The sequence below is a fragment of the Podarcis melisellensis genome (assembly GCF_964234715.1).
Source record: "Podarcis melisellensis genome assembly, chromosome: 3".
Lineage (NCBI taxonomy): Eukaryota > Metazoa > Chordata > Lepidosauria > Squamata > Lacertidae > Podarcis > Podarcis melisellensis.
Window position 1 is genome coordinate 4,071,925 of NC_138530.1, and position 15,787 is coordinate 4,087,711.

A 15,787-nucleotide genomic window follows, 5' to 3' on the forward strand; every position below is an offset into this window, starting at 1 on the left:
AATAAAAAAGTAACATCATTAGTCCTAATCAGTGCAATTTTTTGCGCTTGTTCTCTTATAATGGCAATGGCACTTTCCTGAGAAGTGCCAGGACCGAGTTTCGGTGAGTCCTGACTGGAAAAAAAAACCCTGGTCCTGATTGTTCAGAAGTGATAGCACTGAAGCCCTTGATGCATGTACAATTCAGCAGTTTCATGTTGCCGTCTTTGTTCCAATATGGCTACTGTAAAATCAGAATGCAAGGTGGAATTTGACTCACTTTGACTCAGAGCAGACCCACTGAAATTAATTGACCACCTTAGTCCTGATCATTATTTTCTATGGACCTACCTTGAGTAAAAGTTAAATGCTACCCAAAGTCTTTATCCCTAATCCTAAATGTTGATAACTTGGAAGCCAGTCAGATTTGAAGCTGTGAAGCACATGATAGGAACCAAAAATGGTTAGTGTTTTGTACTGAAGTTCTCACCCTGGGTCAGCAGGGGGATACTGTAGATAGTTTTCACTCAGGTCCACATATGCAAATAAGGGATTGAAAGTGATGTTTAGTGATTGGATAGTTACAGAAAGTGGTTACTGTTGCGTTGTAGTGGAGCTCTATATAAGCAGGCTGGCTGAACCCTTCAGTTCAGTTCTGTTCTGGCCTGTGAACAAACAAGAGCTGTCTGAAGAATCGCTGTGTCGTCTGATATGTTCACCCATGACTTAACAGTTAGCAGCAATGACAACATCATCTAATTAATGCAAAATGCAGTTTACATAGCAGCATGGTTACAAACTGAAAACAAAAACTGGGACAGGCGGCGGAACGGACGACTCCACAGAGTCTCCATTTCAATCCCAGGCTTTTAGATCGGCCTAGTTAAATGGCATGAAGTATAATGCAATGAATGAACGAGCAGTGAATTATGGAGTTCTTTTCATTAAAAAAAACACCAACCTTACAGATGTCCTTTGTTGTCTCCCCCCAAACCCCGCTCATCCCATCCCAGTTATATTTATAATGGTTACAAATGGCTTTGGTTGGTAGATGTCAGATAAGCCCTGTACAGTACATCTGAAGAATGCACTGATGTTTTAAATTAAATCAGGGCAATGAGCCTCTCTTTAATTCTTGCACGTCTGCAAGGTATGCTTGGGAATATTTAAGTGCCCCCTTTTCCTAATGTGAGGAATGGACTTGATGCTTTGACATTTTCTCGCAGCACTGAGACACAGCAGGGCCTTTTCTTAATAGCCAGGTGCTTTGTGTAACGTCCACCTGGATTTAGGGGCAAACAGGACGTTTGATGAAAAACAGTGTCTTCTGAAATGGGGTGGTTGATTAGAGCAGGGGCTGACCAGAGCAAAGGCATGCGTGGGGATGCTCAAATAGTGCACATCTGGAAACCAGATGCCATTTCAGGTGAGCGCTGAACGCATAAGGAAGTTTGCAAATCATCTTGATAGTTGTTCTCTAACACTGCCCAGATGGAGCCATTAAAACTGGCCAGAGGCAATGTGAATACTCATGAGTATATTGCATCTTTAATCCATAGCTGCACTGAATTGCACCTCAAATGGTGCTATTGTCCAATTTATTTTAATTTTGGGCTATTGATTGTTGTGTGCTTTATTGCTGCAACCCACCCTGGGGTCCAGGGGAAAACAGGGTGAGGCAAATAGCGTTGATAAGAGGTCACGTTCCAGGGCCGGATTTAGGTTTGATGAGGCCCTAAGCTGCTGAAGGTAACGGGGCCCTTTATATGTCCAGCTGTCCTTTGTCAACAACAAATTGTCACTGTTTTATGCTATATGGTAATTTATGGACCTAACAGGTATCTAAAGCCATTTGCACATACAGTGGTACCTCGGATTACATACGCTTCAGGTTACACACTCCACTAACCCAGAAATAGTGCTTCAGGTTAAGAACTTTCCTTCAGGATAAGAACAGAAATCGGGCTCTGGCGGTGCGGCGGCAGCAGGAGGCCCCTTTAGCTAAAGTGGTGCTTCAGGTTAAGAACAGTTTCAGGTTAAGAACGGACCTCCGGAACGAATTATGTACTTAACCCTTTGTAACAAAATATGTACTTTATCAACGTACATCCAGGTGTGTTTTTTGCTTCAATTTTTTTTGGGGGGGAGGCCCAAGAGAGTGGGGCCCTAAGCTATAGCTTGTTTAGCTTATATGTAAATCTGGCACTGTCAAGTTCGAGGCTTGAGAGAGGAAATAAAAACTTGACAGATTGCTGGGTCCAGATGCCATCCACCCAAGAGGCCTCAAAGAATTCAAATGTGAGCCGCAAGGATTCTCCAGCTCTCTCCTGCCACTTCTGGGTTTGAAGAGAATTATGTAATTATTTCGATTGTGCATAAAAGGGGGGGAGGATGCCTGCATTTAAAAATTCTAACAGCCCAAATCCCCACACCATACTGCTGCTTTCTTTTGTGACCTTAAAACTCTACTGGAGGGCTCTCTCTTTCGCTAGAGACAGTGGTGTAGCGTGGGGTGGCAGCGGAGGGGGGGACTGTGGCCCCAAGTGCAAAATTATGAGGGGGCACAACCAGGTGCCCCCATGCGGGCACCAGCTTCGGTGGGGATCCCTGCCCTGGCGCAGCACAGCCCTGCTTGGCTCCGCTAAGGAGAGCATTCTGGTGGTGTCAGTGGCTTGCCTGCCCTGGGCCCCAGCAACCCCCAATACGCCACTGACTAGAGACTGAGTTTAGCCCCGTCCTTTGGAGCTAAGGATCCAACCAACTCTTTTATAAATCATCCGTGAGAGGTCATTAATATCTAATTTCTCCCTCACGCTCAAACAAATGAAAGCTCAATAAAGACCAGACATAGCCTCGACTCTATGCAAGCTTTGTGCAAGAAAATCAGGATGAACACTCAATAAGCTTACTTGAAGGAGGCTTTCAAGCTCAACAGTGCTATTCTGAAGGAACGTGTATGTGGTTGGCTATTAAGTGCCTAATAAATTCAGGAAATAACCTCACATTAATCCGGGTCTTCCCTTTGAAATCAGAGATTCGGAAACCTGTTGTGTGTTAACTATGGCTTGTGCCAGTACACATAAAATGTGACATCGCTAAGGCTTCGGATGGAGAAACTTCAATCTGGAGAGGGATCACATGCACCCATGGTTAGCTCCCAATTTTCAAACCATGATTTGCAAGGAGCCAACTTCATTATCTGTGCTCCCACAGCGTTTTTGGTTTTTTTTTTTTAATTGTCCAAAACCTGAGTTTCCTAGATCAAAGCAAAACATAACCTGGGACATACGCAAACTAAAGTTTGTAACAGGGCTAGTTCCGGAGATGGGACTGGACAGAAAGTAAAAGTTCAGAAAATAGATTTCCACCTGCAGGAATGCACCTCCTGCAAATGAATGTAAGAGGACCCTGCAGTACAGAGTGCATAGATGAGCCAATTTGACAGAACGTACTTATTTTGGCAATAGATTTGTCAGAGGAAAGACTGAAGGTGAGACAGGAGCCTGCAAGGGATGATGGGGGAAGAAAGAGAAAGAGATTTACGCCAGAAATCAATTAGTGGCATCGTCTGCATTTCATTTAAGAGCCTTTTCCGCGTCATCGCTCTTGCAAGAAGCCAGAACAAGAGACCTCCCACCAAGAACTCACCGTTGCTGGCAGAGTTCACACATTCAAGCCCTGTGATCAATTCACAATTAGAGGCCCCAGGAGTTATGCCACCTTGAAATATCTTCTTTTCTTGTCTGGTGAAATAAAAATAGCTTTTCAAAACCGTCATATTCGGCTGCAAGAACAGAAGGGCGAAACTCCTTTGGGATGGGCCATTAAAAATTGCCCTGCTGGGTCAAGCCAAAGGTCCATTGAACCCATCCGGCCGTCTCCAGCCATCAGTCTGTAAACTTGTGGGTCAGTGCTAGAGATTGACTAAGGCAAGAGAAGATCAATGCATCAGAGGCAATAGATGTGGTCACCAGTGGAGATTGGTCCAGGCCCTACTTGTCCATTTTCCTATTCCTACGTCTCAGCGATGCACAGCAGAGCAGAAGATGTAGACCAAACCAGCATTGTTTCCTCAGTAACTTTCCCCATCTTGGTGCCCTCCAGAGGTTTCGGATGGCAACTCCCATCAGCACAGATTGTGTTCCAAAATATGTGGAGGGCACCGAATCCTCTGCCTCAGGCATCATCTGAACCAAGTCTGGGGCCTGATTCTGAAGAGCCCCAGTCTGCACAGGTTCCCCTGCAATAACACCAGCTGGGCTGAGTCAGGGGCCTGAGCCTGCCCTGCTCCAGATGTGGGGATTCCCTCGTTGCCTCCAGCTGGGCCATCACTTACAGCTGCTCCACTACCGGTTGGGTCAGGGGAGGCTGAGGCGGCCTCTGGGTCTAGTCACCCACCGACGTCTCCTGAGCTGCAGAGACTCAGGTCTGGGAGAAGGAGAGACCTGAGTACTCGCAGGAGGAGGACTCGCCTTTGGGCAAGACAGGGAGGTGAGTCGCCGGGGGATCAGGATTGGCCGTTACCCCGACAAAGATAAAAGGCTGTCGGACCCCACCCAAGGTTGTGGGAGCAACGTTGCTGTATGCTAGATCCTGCCTGAGTTCCTGTACCTGTCCTTGCCTGGTTTCCTGCCTCGTGTCCTGCCTTGGCCCTGTCGGACTGACTCCCAGTGGAACCTTCGGATTCTGGACTGGACCTGGACCGTGTTTCACGGGTTACCCCCGGGCCCAGCACAATGGAGAAGAAGAAGGTGACCAAGGTCTACTACCTGTGATGGCTCATCTTTGCCTCTCCATTTGGAGGCAGGAATGCTCCTGAGTCTCAGTTGCTGTAAACTGCAGGAGGAGTGAATGCTGCTCTTGTGCTAAGGTCCTGCTTGCTGGTGTGATAAACGTAAATCTGCCCTTCTTCCCTTATGGGGGACACAAGAGCCCTGGTAGAGTCCTTTGTAGGTTCTCCATCAGTCGGAGAAAATAACAGAGGCCAACCAGAGAATATCGAGAAGCAAAGCAGCTAGTAAGCCTGATCTTTATTGATCTGTTGCAACAGGGTGCTCCCCTCACACGCAGGAAAGGAGGAGGACCCAGAACAAAGGTGTGCCCACCCTTATATAGACATTTTAAATTGCCCGCCTTGGAGTCCAAGACCACCCCCAGAAACATCCAGCCTACATCACAGAAGGGGTGTAGCTCAAGACCACCACCCCGACACATCATACCTACATCACAGAAAGGGCGGTCTACAGCAGAAATCTGAGTGCGTTGTTTACCTCCTGTCTGGCAGGTTACCTATTAATGCTTACTTGATTGGATACCCTGGGGAGCCTGGCCAGTTTTTTGTAATGACAAATACTCAGTTCCTGAGCCAGGTCACAGGCTCACCCTATTCATACTCAGACATACCCTTAAGACAGGATTTGTGAAGGAAAAGACAATGGGGAGGCTCCCCCACCTCCTCCCTCCTTGCAGAAAAAACATTTGAAAATGGTTTCAGGGCGGTCCTCCTGTGCTGCTCCAGACATGTGGTCCACACATCTATGTATGTGCTTGGTTGGTACATTTATGAACATTTATTTTATATATATATATATATATATATATATATATATATATATATATATATGCTTTCGTAGATTTTCACGGGTACAGGAATGCAGGTTTTGGTGTCCTCGGGTGTCTTCCCGTGTAAAAGTTGGGGTGTCTAGGCGACGTTTCGACGAGGTCTCACTCGTCATCTTCAGGCTGGTGCTTTCGGCTTCTTGTTACTGGAACAGAGCAGGATCTCAGTGTTTGAGTTCCTATAAATACTGTTGAGGGGGTGTGGTGTATAGCCTCCAATGTTCTGGGCAGAGAGGAAGTTCCCAGGCTAGTGTGCCTTTTCTTCTTTTGTTCCTTAATTACTTGAGGGATATCTTGAGTGATTTCTTGAGTGATATCCTGAGTACCACTTAGGTGGGTCATTAGGTGTGGATTAGTTGCTAAAGTCTTTGTGTCTTGACCTCTTGAACTTTGTGAAGAGTTTTTCTGAGAAGATGGCTGTACTGCACTTAGTTGTGCTCTGGCTTGGCTTCGTGTATAGGGGCGAGCTGTGGTTTTGTGGCCTGTGTCAGCCAGATCTGTGTAGGGATTGCAGGGGGGTGCAGCATCCGGAGGTGCCACCATGGTTTGGCTACTGGATGGTGTCTGTAATTTATCTGTGGAGAGGGTCTGGGTTTGGGTCTGGTGTGGTTGATTGGTGATGGCGTTCTGTGTGCCTCTGGATCTGGTGTCAGTTTTTGTGGGGAGGGCTAATTTCCAGATGTCTGGCAAGCGGGATGTGTCGTCACGCTTGTTCATGTTGTGAGGGTGTTTCTCTATCTCGATGGCTTCCATGATTATTCTCTTGTGGTGATGTTCCATGTTAAAGAGCAATTTGGAATCTGCAAAATTAATTTCGTGTCCTGTTTCTTTCATGTGTTGGAAAAGAGAGGAAGTTTTTTCTTCTTTTTTGACGGCATTCTTGTGTTCTGCGATACGTGCATTTATTCGTCTGTTTGTTTGTCCAATGTACGTGGCTGGGCAGACTTTGCAGGGTATTTCATAGACCCCTTGGTTTTCCAACTGGATTTTATCCTTGGGGTTTCTGAGGATATTGGCTATTTTTTGGTTGGTGCAAAAGGCTGTTTTGATATTGTGTTTATGGAGGATTTTGCTAATTTTATCTGTAGTGCCCTTGATATAAGGAAGGAGGGCCATGCCATTGTTTTCTTCTGTGTCTTGGTTTTTGGGGGGTGTTTCTTTTTGGATTAGCTTCGTAACCCTGTTTTGCTGGTATCCATTGGCAATTAACGCCAACGCCATCACCAATCAACCACACCAGAACGCCATCACCAATCAACCACACCAGACCCAAACCCAGACCCTCTCCACAGATAAATTACAGACACCATCCAGTAGCCAAACCATGGTGGCACCTCCGGATGCTGCACCCCCCTGCAATCCCTACACAGATCTGGCTGACACAGGCCACAAAACCACAGCTCGCCCCTATACACGAAGCCAAGCCAGAGCACAACTAAGTGCAGTACAGCCATCCTCTCAGAAAAACTCTTCACAAAGTTCAAGAGGTCAAGACACAAAGACTTTAGCAACTAATCCACACCTAATGACCCACCTAAGTGGTACTCAGGATATCACTCAAGAAATCACTCAAGATATCCCTCAAGTAATTAAGGAACAAAAGAAGAAAAGGCACACTAGCCTGGGAACTTCCTCTCTGCCCAGAACATTGGAGGCTATACACCACACCCCCTCAACAGTATTTATAGGAACTCAAACACTGAGATCCTGCTCTGTTCCAGTAACAAGAAGCCGAAAGCACCAGCCTGAAGATGACGAGTGAGACCTCGTCGAAACGTCGCCTAGACACCCCAACTTTTACACGGGAAGACACCCGAGGACACCAAAACCTGCATTCCTGTACCCGTGAAAATCTACGAAAGCATATATATATATATATATATATATAGGACCTTAATTTTTTTATTTCACAGGTTGGCCATCTGGTTGGCCACTGTGCAAACAGGAGGCTGGACCAGATGGGCCCACTGGCCTGATCCAAGAGGCTCTTGTTAGAAACCAAGAAGACCCATTGCCTAACTCCATCAAGATGCCACCTGCAGCTCCATCTGGTACGCAGGCTGAGACCCTACCGGCCCGCAGACTGTCTCACCAGAGTGGTGGATGCTCTAGTTATCTCCCGCTTGGACTACTGCAATGCGCTGTACGTGGGACTACCTTTGAAGGTGACCTGGAAACTACAACTAATCCAGAATGCGGCAGCTAGACTGGTGACTGGGGCGGCCGCCGAGACCACACAACACTGGTCTTGAAAGGCCTACATTGGCTCCCAGTACATTTCCGAGCACAGTGTTGGTGCTGACCTTGAAAGCCCTAAACGGCCTCGGTCCAGTATACCTGAAGGAGCATCTCCACCCCCATTGTTCTGCCCGGACACTGAGGTCCAGCGCTGAGGGCCTTCTGGCGGTTCCCTCATTGCGAGAAGTGAGGTTACAGAGAACCAGGCAGAGGGCCCTTGGTAGTGGCGCCCGCCCTGTGGAACGCCCTCCCACCAGATGTCAAAGCGATAAACAACTACCTGACATTCAGAAGACATCTTAAGGCAGCCCTGTTCAGGGAAGTTTTTAATGTGTGACATTTTATTGTATTTTTGGTCTCTGTGGAAGCCGCCCAGAGTGGCTGGGGAAACCCAGCCAGATGGGCGGGGTACAAATAATAAATTATTATTATTATTATTTTAAGTTCACTGTCTCTGTGGGCACTTCAGCATCCGGGAAGGTGTAAGAGGTGCTTGACATTTGCTTCCTTCTCCTTGAGAGGCCAATCTTTTGAAATGTGTTTCTTTGTAAGCCATCTATTTTGGTGTTTTGCGGAATATTTCCAGGGGAAGGCCATTATTCAGAAGGCTTGCAAAACAACAGTCACGGTCTGTTGTTTGTTTTTCAACACCAGGACAATGCATCAAGGCATCACGCGGGATGGACGTAGTCATGGCAACAGCAGCGGTACAGATAGACAGAAGATGATATGCCATTAAGTACATCACAGGGTAGCCGTCTTCATCAGTCATGCTAATCATCGCATCCAGACTGGGCCTCCTGGAAAGGAGAAGGGGGTGTGCTTCCTTGTTCTTTATTTATTTTTATTTTTATTTATTTTAAAAAATGCATTTTGAATTCATTTCAAGAGATTAACCAGTTCTGGGGAAGGGCCGGAGCTCAGTGTTAGAACATCTCCATGCAGAAGGTCCCAGGATCGAAGTCTGGTATCTCCAAATAGGACTAGGAAGGACTCGCCGCCTTAATCCATGGAGATCCACTGCTGGTTAGCATAGACATACAATGCAGATTCACTTGAACTTAATATAGGAACAGGTAGGTAGCTGTGTTGGTCCGACGCAGTCGAAATAAAAATAAAAAATTGTCCAGTAGCACCTTATAGACCATGGGTAGGCAAACTAATGTCCAGGGGCAGGATCGGGCCCAATCGCCTTCTAAATCCGGCCCGCAGACGGTCCGGGAATCAGCATGTTTTTACATGAGTAGAATGTGTCCTTTTATTTAAAATGCATCTCTGGGTTATTTGTGGGGCCTGCCTGGTGTTTTATTTAAAATGCATCTCTGGGTTATTTGTGGGGCATAGGAATCCGTTCATTATTTTTTTAAAAAAATATAGTCCAGCCCCCCCCACAAGGTCTGAGGGACAGTGGACCAGCCCCCTGCTGAAAAGTTTTGCTGACCCCTGGTTTATACCAACTAAGTTTGTTCTGGTATAAACTTTCGTGTGCATGCAGACTTCTTCAGATCCTGGAATCTTCTGTCTATGAAGAAGTGTGCATGCACACGAAAGCTTATACCAGAACAAACTTAGTTGGTCTATACTGTAACAGGCATAGGCAAACTTGGCCCTCCAGATGTTTTGGGACTACGACTCCCATCATCCCTAGCTAACAGGACCGGTGGGTCAGGGATGATGGGAATTGTAGTCTCAAAAATATCTGGAGGGCCAAGTTTGCCTATGCCTGTTCTATAAGGTGCTACTGGACTTTAAAAAAATTATTATTAATATAGGAAGGGTGTTTTCTGGCAAAGGGTGTTTAAGGAGATGACAGAAATCACTGGGTTAAAGCTGACCAAAAGTTCAAAGATAGCATTATTATAAATTTGTAATGGGGTGGAAGGTTCGCAGGCAGGCAGGATACTATATACAAATGGAAGACACAAGATTTACCCTCCCGGGAAGAATGGCAGATGGAGGTGATGGATTACATGGAACTGGCGGAAATGACTGGCAGAATCAGAGACCAGGGAGAAGAGTTGGTAGAAGAAGACTGGAAGAAATTTAAAGACTATCTACAGAAACACTGTAAAATTAAGGAATGTTAGAAGGATGCTGGAATGAAGTTATGTGGTTTTAGCAGTAATGCTATAAAGGGTTAAGTAATAATGGATTGTCAACAGGTCAGAATGTAAAGTTATAATATATTAAGATAAATTAGTAAGATAAAAACAAGGATGGAAAGGATTTGCTGAAATAACCAATTGAACTAGAATACAAAAAAGGGAGGTGTGAGGAGGTCAAGGAAACAAGTTAATGAAAGACAAGATATGGAAAGATGCATTTGTTTTTAATTGTTTCTATTTTTTGTATTTTGTATTTTCTGTTTTTCTTTTCTTTATTTTTGTAATTTTTTGAAACTTTAATAAATATTATTTTTAAAAAAAGAAAAAATATGCTATATACCAAGTATATCAAGATTGTTAGTTCCGGTACTTCATTAACGTAGCAGAATTCAGTGGCAAAAATCCTTATTACATTGCAGGATGAGGCAAATGAATGCCCAGAAAGCAAAGGGAATGTCCAGCTTAGCGGTTTCTTGCAGGAGAGGCTTCGCTCTGCCCTGTGCCACGTGGGTGAGGGAAAGGGAGTAGAGTATATTGGGCGGAGCTGGGGGGTGAAGCAGAGGAAGATATGTGCACTTCATAAAGCAGCTCGAGCATCTGGTTATCGGTTTCTTGTTAAATCAAAGTACTGAGACTTGTAATGAGAAGTGTTTATTGATCCTGTCTGCACTGCACGGACATCTGCTGAATAAACTGCCCAAGTTCTGCTTCTGCCTGGAACAGATTTCCAAGATATAGCCAAAATATATATCCCTGGAGGAAAGCCTTCTGCGAGGCAGGGATGGTGAGTGGTCTCTGCACCCAACCACAGGGTGTACAGAGGAAGGTGCCTAATACCATAGCTGTCAAGTGTCCCGTATTTGGAGGGACAGTCCCTTATCCCAGCGCCATGTCCCGCTGCTGACCCTTATTGATGATGTCAATAAGCTGCAGATGGAGCACGAGAGAAAAGATACAGAACTGCAGCAGCATCTTCGTAGCTTGGACTTTGTTTTGCGCGAAAAGTGGTTGCTGCTTGTAGTTCTTTAATTGCAGTGTTTCATCGGCTGGTGTCTTGAGCAGCAACCTCTGGAAACGAAGGGCTAAAAACCGGCGCTGCTCTCCAAAATTATCTGGTCCCTTTTAACTGGTTGTCTAAAATCCCTTATTTTGGCTGCTGGTCCCTTATTTTCAAATCTGTAAGTTGACAGCTATGCAAATATCCTTGGTCCATCTAGCTCAGTATTGTCTACACTGACTGGCAGAAGTGTCAGGAGATGCTGGGAGTTGAATCTGGGACGTTTTGCATACAGCGCAGATGCTTTATCAGTGATCTGTGGTCCTCTGGCAGAGGCTAAGGCTGTACCACTAAGCTATGGCCCACCTGGGCCATTCAGTCCAGTGGAACCTACTCTGGCTGGCAGCAGCCCTCTAGGGTCTCAGCCAAGAGGTCTTTCATGTTCAGTTACTCCTTTTGAAAAAAAGGGCGTTTATTAAAAAAACCTGAAAATACCAAGATTTGCTCCTGGGACCTTCTGCATGCAAAGCTTTCATTCTATGGTTTTCTTCCAATAAAGGGGAAAATCATTACATTAAGATCCAAAACTGGGGGGCGGGAGGGAAGTCAAAAGGGGTTATATGTTTATGTATTCAATTCATTTCTTTATGTAAAATAGAAGATGCAAAAACGTAAGTTATGAAATGCCTGTAGCCCCTAATTACTACTCCTGAATAAATCTATTAGTCTTAACGAGTCACAAACCCCACCAATTCTGCATCTCACCCCACATATCCAGTATCCCTAAGCAGTTAATCGTTGCGCTCTGTCCTGGCTGGTGTGCTTTGCTGTCTCCCGCCCCTCTCTTCCTGTTGGATTTTGAATTAAATCTTAATGGTTGTTTATCTGGCGGGATACGGTTCCTTGCCACTTTTCTCTGATTGCACACCAGGTTCCCTCACCTTCAAAGCATAGAATTGGAGAGTTGGAAGGGACCCCGGGGGTCATGCAGCCCCACCCCTTGCAATGCAGGAATTAGAGGTAAATAATCTGTATAGTGGCGCTGTGCTCTAAACCGCTGAGCCTAGGGCTTGCCGATCAGAAGGTCGGCGGTTCGAATCCCCACGACGGGGTGAGCTCCCGTTGCTCGGTCCCTGCTCCTGCCAACCTAGCAGACCGAAAGCACGTCAAAGTGCAAGTAGATAAATAGGTGCCGCTCCAGCGGGAAGGTAAACAGCGTTTCTGTGCGCTGCTCTGGTTCGCCAGAAGCGGCTTAGTCATGCTGGCCACATGACCCGGAAGCTGTACAACGGCTCCCTCGGCCAATAAAGCGAGATGAGCGCCGCAACCCCGGAGTCGGCCACGACTGGACCTAATGGTCAGGGGTCCCTTTACCTTTACTTTTTAATCCGTTTAGTTAAAGCTCTTGTTTTTCCAGTAGTGATGTATGGAAGCAAGAGCTGGACCATAAAGAAGGCTGATCGCCAAAGAATGGATGCTTTTGAATTCTGGTGCTGGAGGAGACTCTTGAGAGTTCCATGGACTGCAAGAAGATCAAAGCTATCCATTCAGAAGGAAATCAGCCCTGAGTGCTCACTGGAAGGACAGATCCTGAAGCTGAGGCTCCAATACTTTGGCCACCTCATGAGAAGAGAAGACTCCCTGGAAAAGACCCTGATGTTGGGAAAGATGGAGGGCACAAGAAGAAGGGGATGACAGAGGACGAGATGGTGGGACAGTGTTCTCGAAGCGACCAGCATGAGTTTGACCAAACTGTGGGAGGCAGTGGAAGACAGGAGTTCCTGGCGTGCTCTGGTCCAGGGGGTCACGAAGAGTCGGACATGACTAAACGACTAAACAACACGAAATCCCTGGCAGATAGCCGCCCAACCTCTGACTAGAAACCTCCAAGGAATGAGAGAACACCATCTCCCAAGAGAGTCTGTTCCACTATTGAGCAGCTCTTGCTGTCAGAAAGTTTTTCCTGATGTTGAGTCGGAATCTCCCTTCTTGCAACTTGAAGCCATGGCTTCGAGTTCTACCCTCCAGAGCAGGAGAAAACAAGCTTGCACCCTCTTACATGTGACAGCCCTTGAGATATTTGAAGATGAATATTGTATCTCCTCTCAGTCTCCTCTTTTCCAGGCTAAACATACTCCTTCAACCGTTCCTCATAGGGCTTGGTTTCCAGACCTTTGATCATCTTGGTTGCCCTACTCTGTACTCCTTCCAGCTTGTCAAAATCCTTCTTGAATTGTGGTGCCCAGAACTGGACACAGGATACTCCAAGTGAGGCCTGGCAAAAACACAACTGGGGCTGATGGGAGTTGTAGTCCATTCTGGAGGGCACCAGGTTGATGAAGGTTGGAGGTGGAGGTTGTGAGAGTTAGAGCTACTTAGACTCTAATTTTGGGCCGGACCAGCTACCCAAAAGTGATGCTTTTGTAATGAAGCTTTTCAACCGGTGTTTTGCTAGGAATAAAACCCGATGTGTTGCTCTTTGCTGGCGAATTGTGAGTTCTGAGTTTATGGCCTTTGCTTCCACCTCCGTTCGGCACGGCTGGTCTTTCGGCTTGCGATGCGAGTGATGGATGGAGCGCTGAGATGCCTGAATGATTCTCCCCGCAACCATAGGTGCAAGAGCCTAGAGGGGATGGGAAGCAGCCTGAGCTGGATTCCTTTGCGTGGACAGGCGGAGTCCCCCAGATCCCGGGCGACCCCCCCCCCCGTCATGTGGAATAACGACTCAAGACAACGTGCTATGGGATTAAATTGGCCATAACTTTATTAAATTTCAAATGTGGGTAGATCTTGGCTCAGGCATTGGGCGTTATCCCTCCCCAGTAGGGGACCTAGGGAGCATCAGGGTTATCCATTGTGTGTGGGGGGGGATGGGCCGACTCTGGAGAACATATGTTCAAGCATGTTCAAGCAGAGATAGCCGCCCCCATTATGCCACCGCCGCAGGGGAGAGCAATGACGACCTCTCGGCGTACGGTCAAAACCTCCTTTCAGAAACCCCTTTAACAGGGAACCCTGGTATCGCCACTGCCAAGAGGAAGCTAGACTAAAGGATTCCGCCCAAGGCCTGATACCGCCACCCGAGACCACAAAGATTGCAGTCTCGCCGCCAAGACTACCTACCGTATTTTTTGCTCTATAAGACTCACTTTTTCCCTCCTAAAAAGTAAGGGGAAATGTGTGTGCGTCTTATGGAGCGAATGCAGGCTGCGCAGCTATCCCAGAAGCCAGAACAGCAAGAGGGATCACTGCTTTCACTGCGCAGCGATCCCTCTTGCTGTTCTGGCTTCTGAGATTCAGAATATATTTTTTTCTTGTTTTCCTCCTCCAAAAACTAGGTGCGTCTTGTGGTCTGGTGCAAAAAATACAGTACATCTGAAAAGACCCTTCATCATCCCGCCACCATAGGTGCTGCAGCCTAGAGGGGATGAGGAGCAGCCTGAGCGGGATTCCTTCCTGACAGGGACACCAACTCTTTAAAACCGGGTTAATTGCCTGGTAAGGGAAAAGCAAAGCAGCCTGCAGAAAACGCCCGTAAAAATGGCTTAGGGCTGTGTTCCACTGCAGTGCTGTTAATATTCTGTAACAAGGGAGCTGAGGAGCTAGGGATCTGGCAGCAGCGCCAGGCAGAAGGACTGAGAAACCTCTTTGGTTCAAGAGGAAAAGAAATCCTGGAAATCTCCCACAGCTCAGCGGAAGGGCATCTCCTGTGCATGCAGAAAGTCCCAGGTTAAAATCCCGGCCTCTCCAGGTAAGGCTAAGAATATCCCTTGCCTGAATTCCTGGAGGGCTGCTGCTGCCAACCTAGCAGTTCGAAAGCACGTCAAAGTGCAAGTAGATAAATAGGTACTGCTCCTGCGGGAAGGTAAACGGTGTTTCCATGCGCTGCTCTGGGGTTGCGGCGCTCATCTCGCTTTATTGGCCGAGGGAGCTGGCATACAGCTTCTGGGTCATGAGGCCAGCATGACTAAGCCGCTGCTGGCGAACCAGAGCAGCGCATGGAAACACCGTTGACCTTCCTGCCGGAGCGGTACCTATTTATCTACTTGCATTTTGACGTGCTTTCGAACTGCTAGGTTGGCAGGAGCAGGGACCGAGCAATGGGAGCTCACCCTGTTGTGGGGATTCGAACCACCAGCCTTCTGATCGGCTTGTCCTAGGCTCTGTGGTTTAACTCACAGCGCCACCCGCGTCCCATTGAACATTAAAAGCTTCCCTAAACAGGGCTGCCTTCAGATGTCTTCTAAAAGTCTGGTAGTTCTTCTCTTTGACATCTGGTGGGAGGGTGTTCCATAGGGTGGGTGCCACCACCAAGAAGGCCCTCTGTTTGGTTCCCTGTAACTTGGCTTTTCACAGGGAGGGAACCACCAGAAGGCCCTCAGCGCTGGACCTCAGTGTCCAGGCTGGATGATGGGGGTGGAGACGCTTCTTCAGGTATACTGGACTGAGGCCGTTTAGGGCCTTAAAGGTCAACACCAACACTTTGAATTGTGCTCAGAAACGTACACCAAATCTTCGCCTCCTTGCCTTCCTCCCTATCAGTCTCAATCAGCCCCATCCGCCTCCGGGTTCAGCATACGATTTGCAGATATACAGCTTCCATTCCATGACGCAGGGCCTGTGCAGGAGATCTTCCTGTTCGCCCCCACTCCCTGCCACAATGACGCCACTATCCACACCTCACAGCGAGGCCACCTGAGCCAGAGGAAAGGAAATCTATATGCCATCACACCTGCTTTAGTCTTCAGTCTGGGCAGACTCAGGTCCAATTAGCTAACAAAAGGCTCTCCCTCGCAGGGGGGCTGCGTTCCCTATTCATACTGTGCATGAGATTAGCCAGCTCTGCTGT

At 47.2% G+C, this 15,787-nt stretch overlaps 1 long non-coding RNA gene across 1 annotated transcript; it reads right to left on the minus strand.

Moving 5' to 3' along the window:
• Positions 1–4,996: 4,996 nt before the first annotated feature.
• Positions 4,997–5,580, minus strand: LOC309366250. Its single transcript, XR_014166611.1, has 2 exons — positions 5,199–5,580; positions 4,997–5,147 (listed from the first exon to the last, which is right to left on the minus strand). It is a non-coding gene; the product is annotated as an uncharacterized lncRNA (long non-coding RNA).
• Between the last annotated feature and the right edge of the window lie 10,207 nt (positions 5,581–15,787).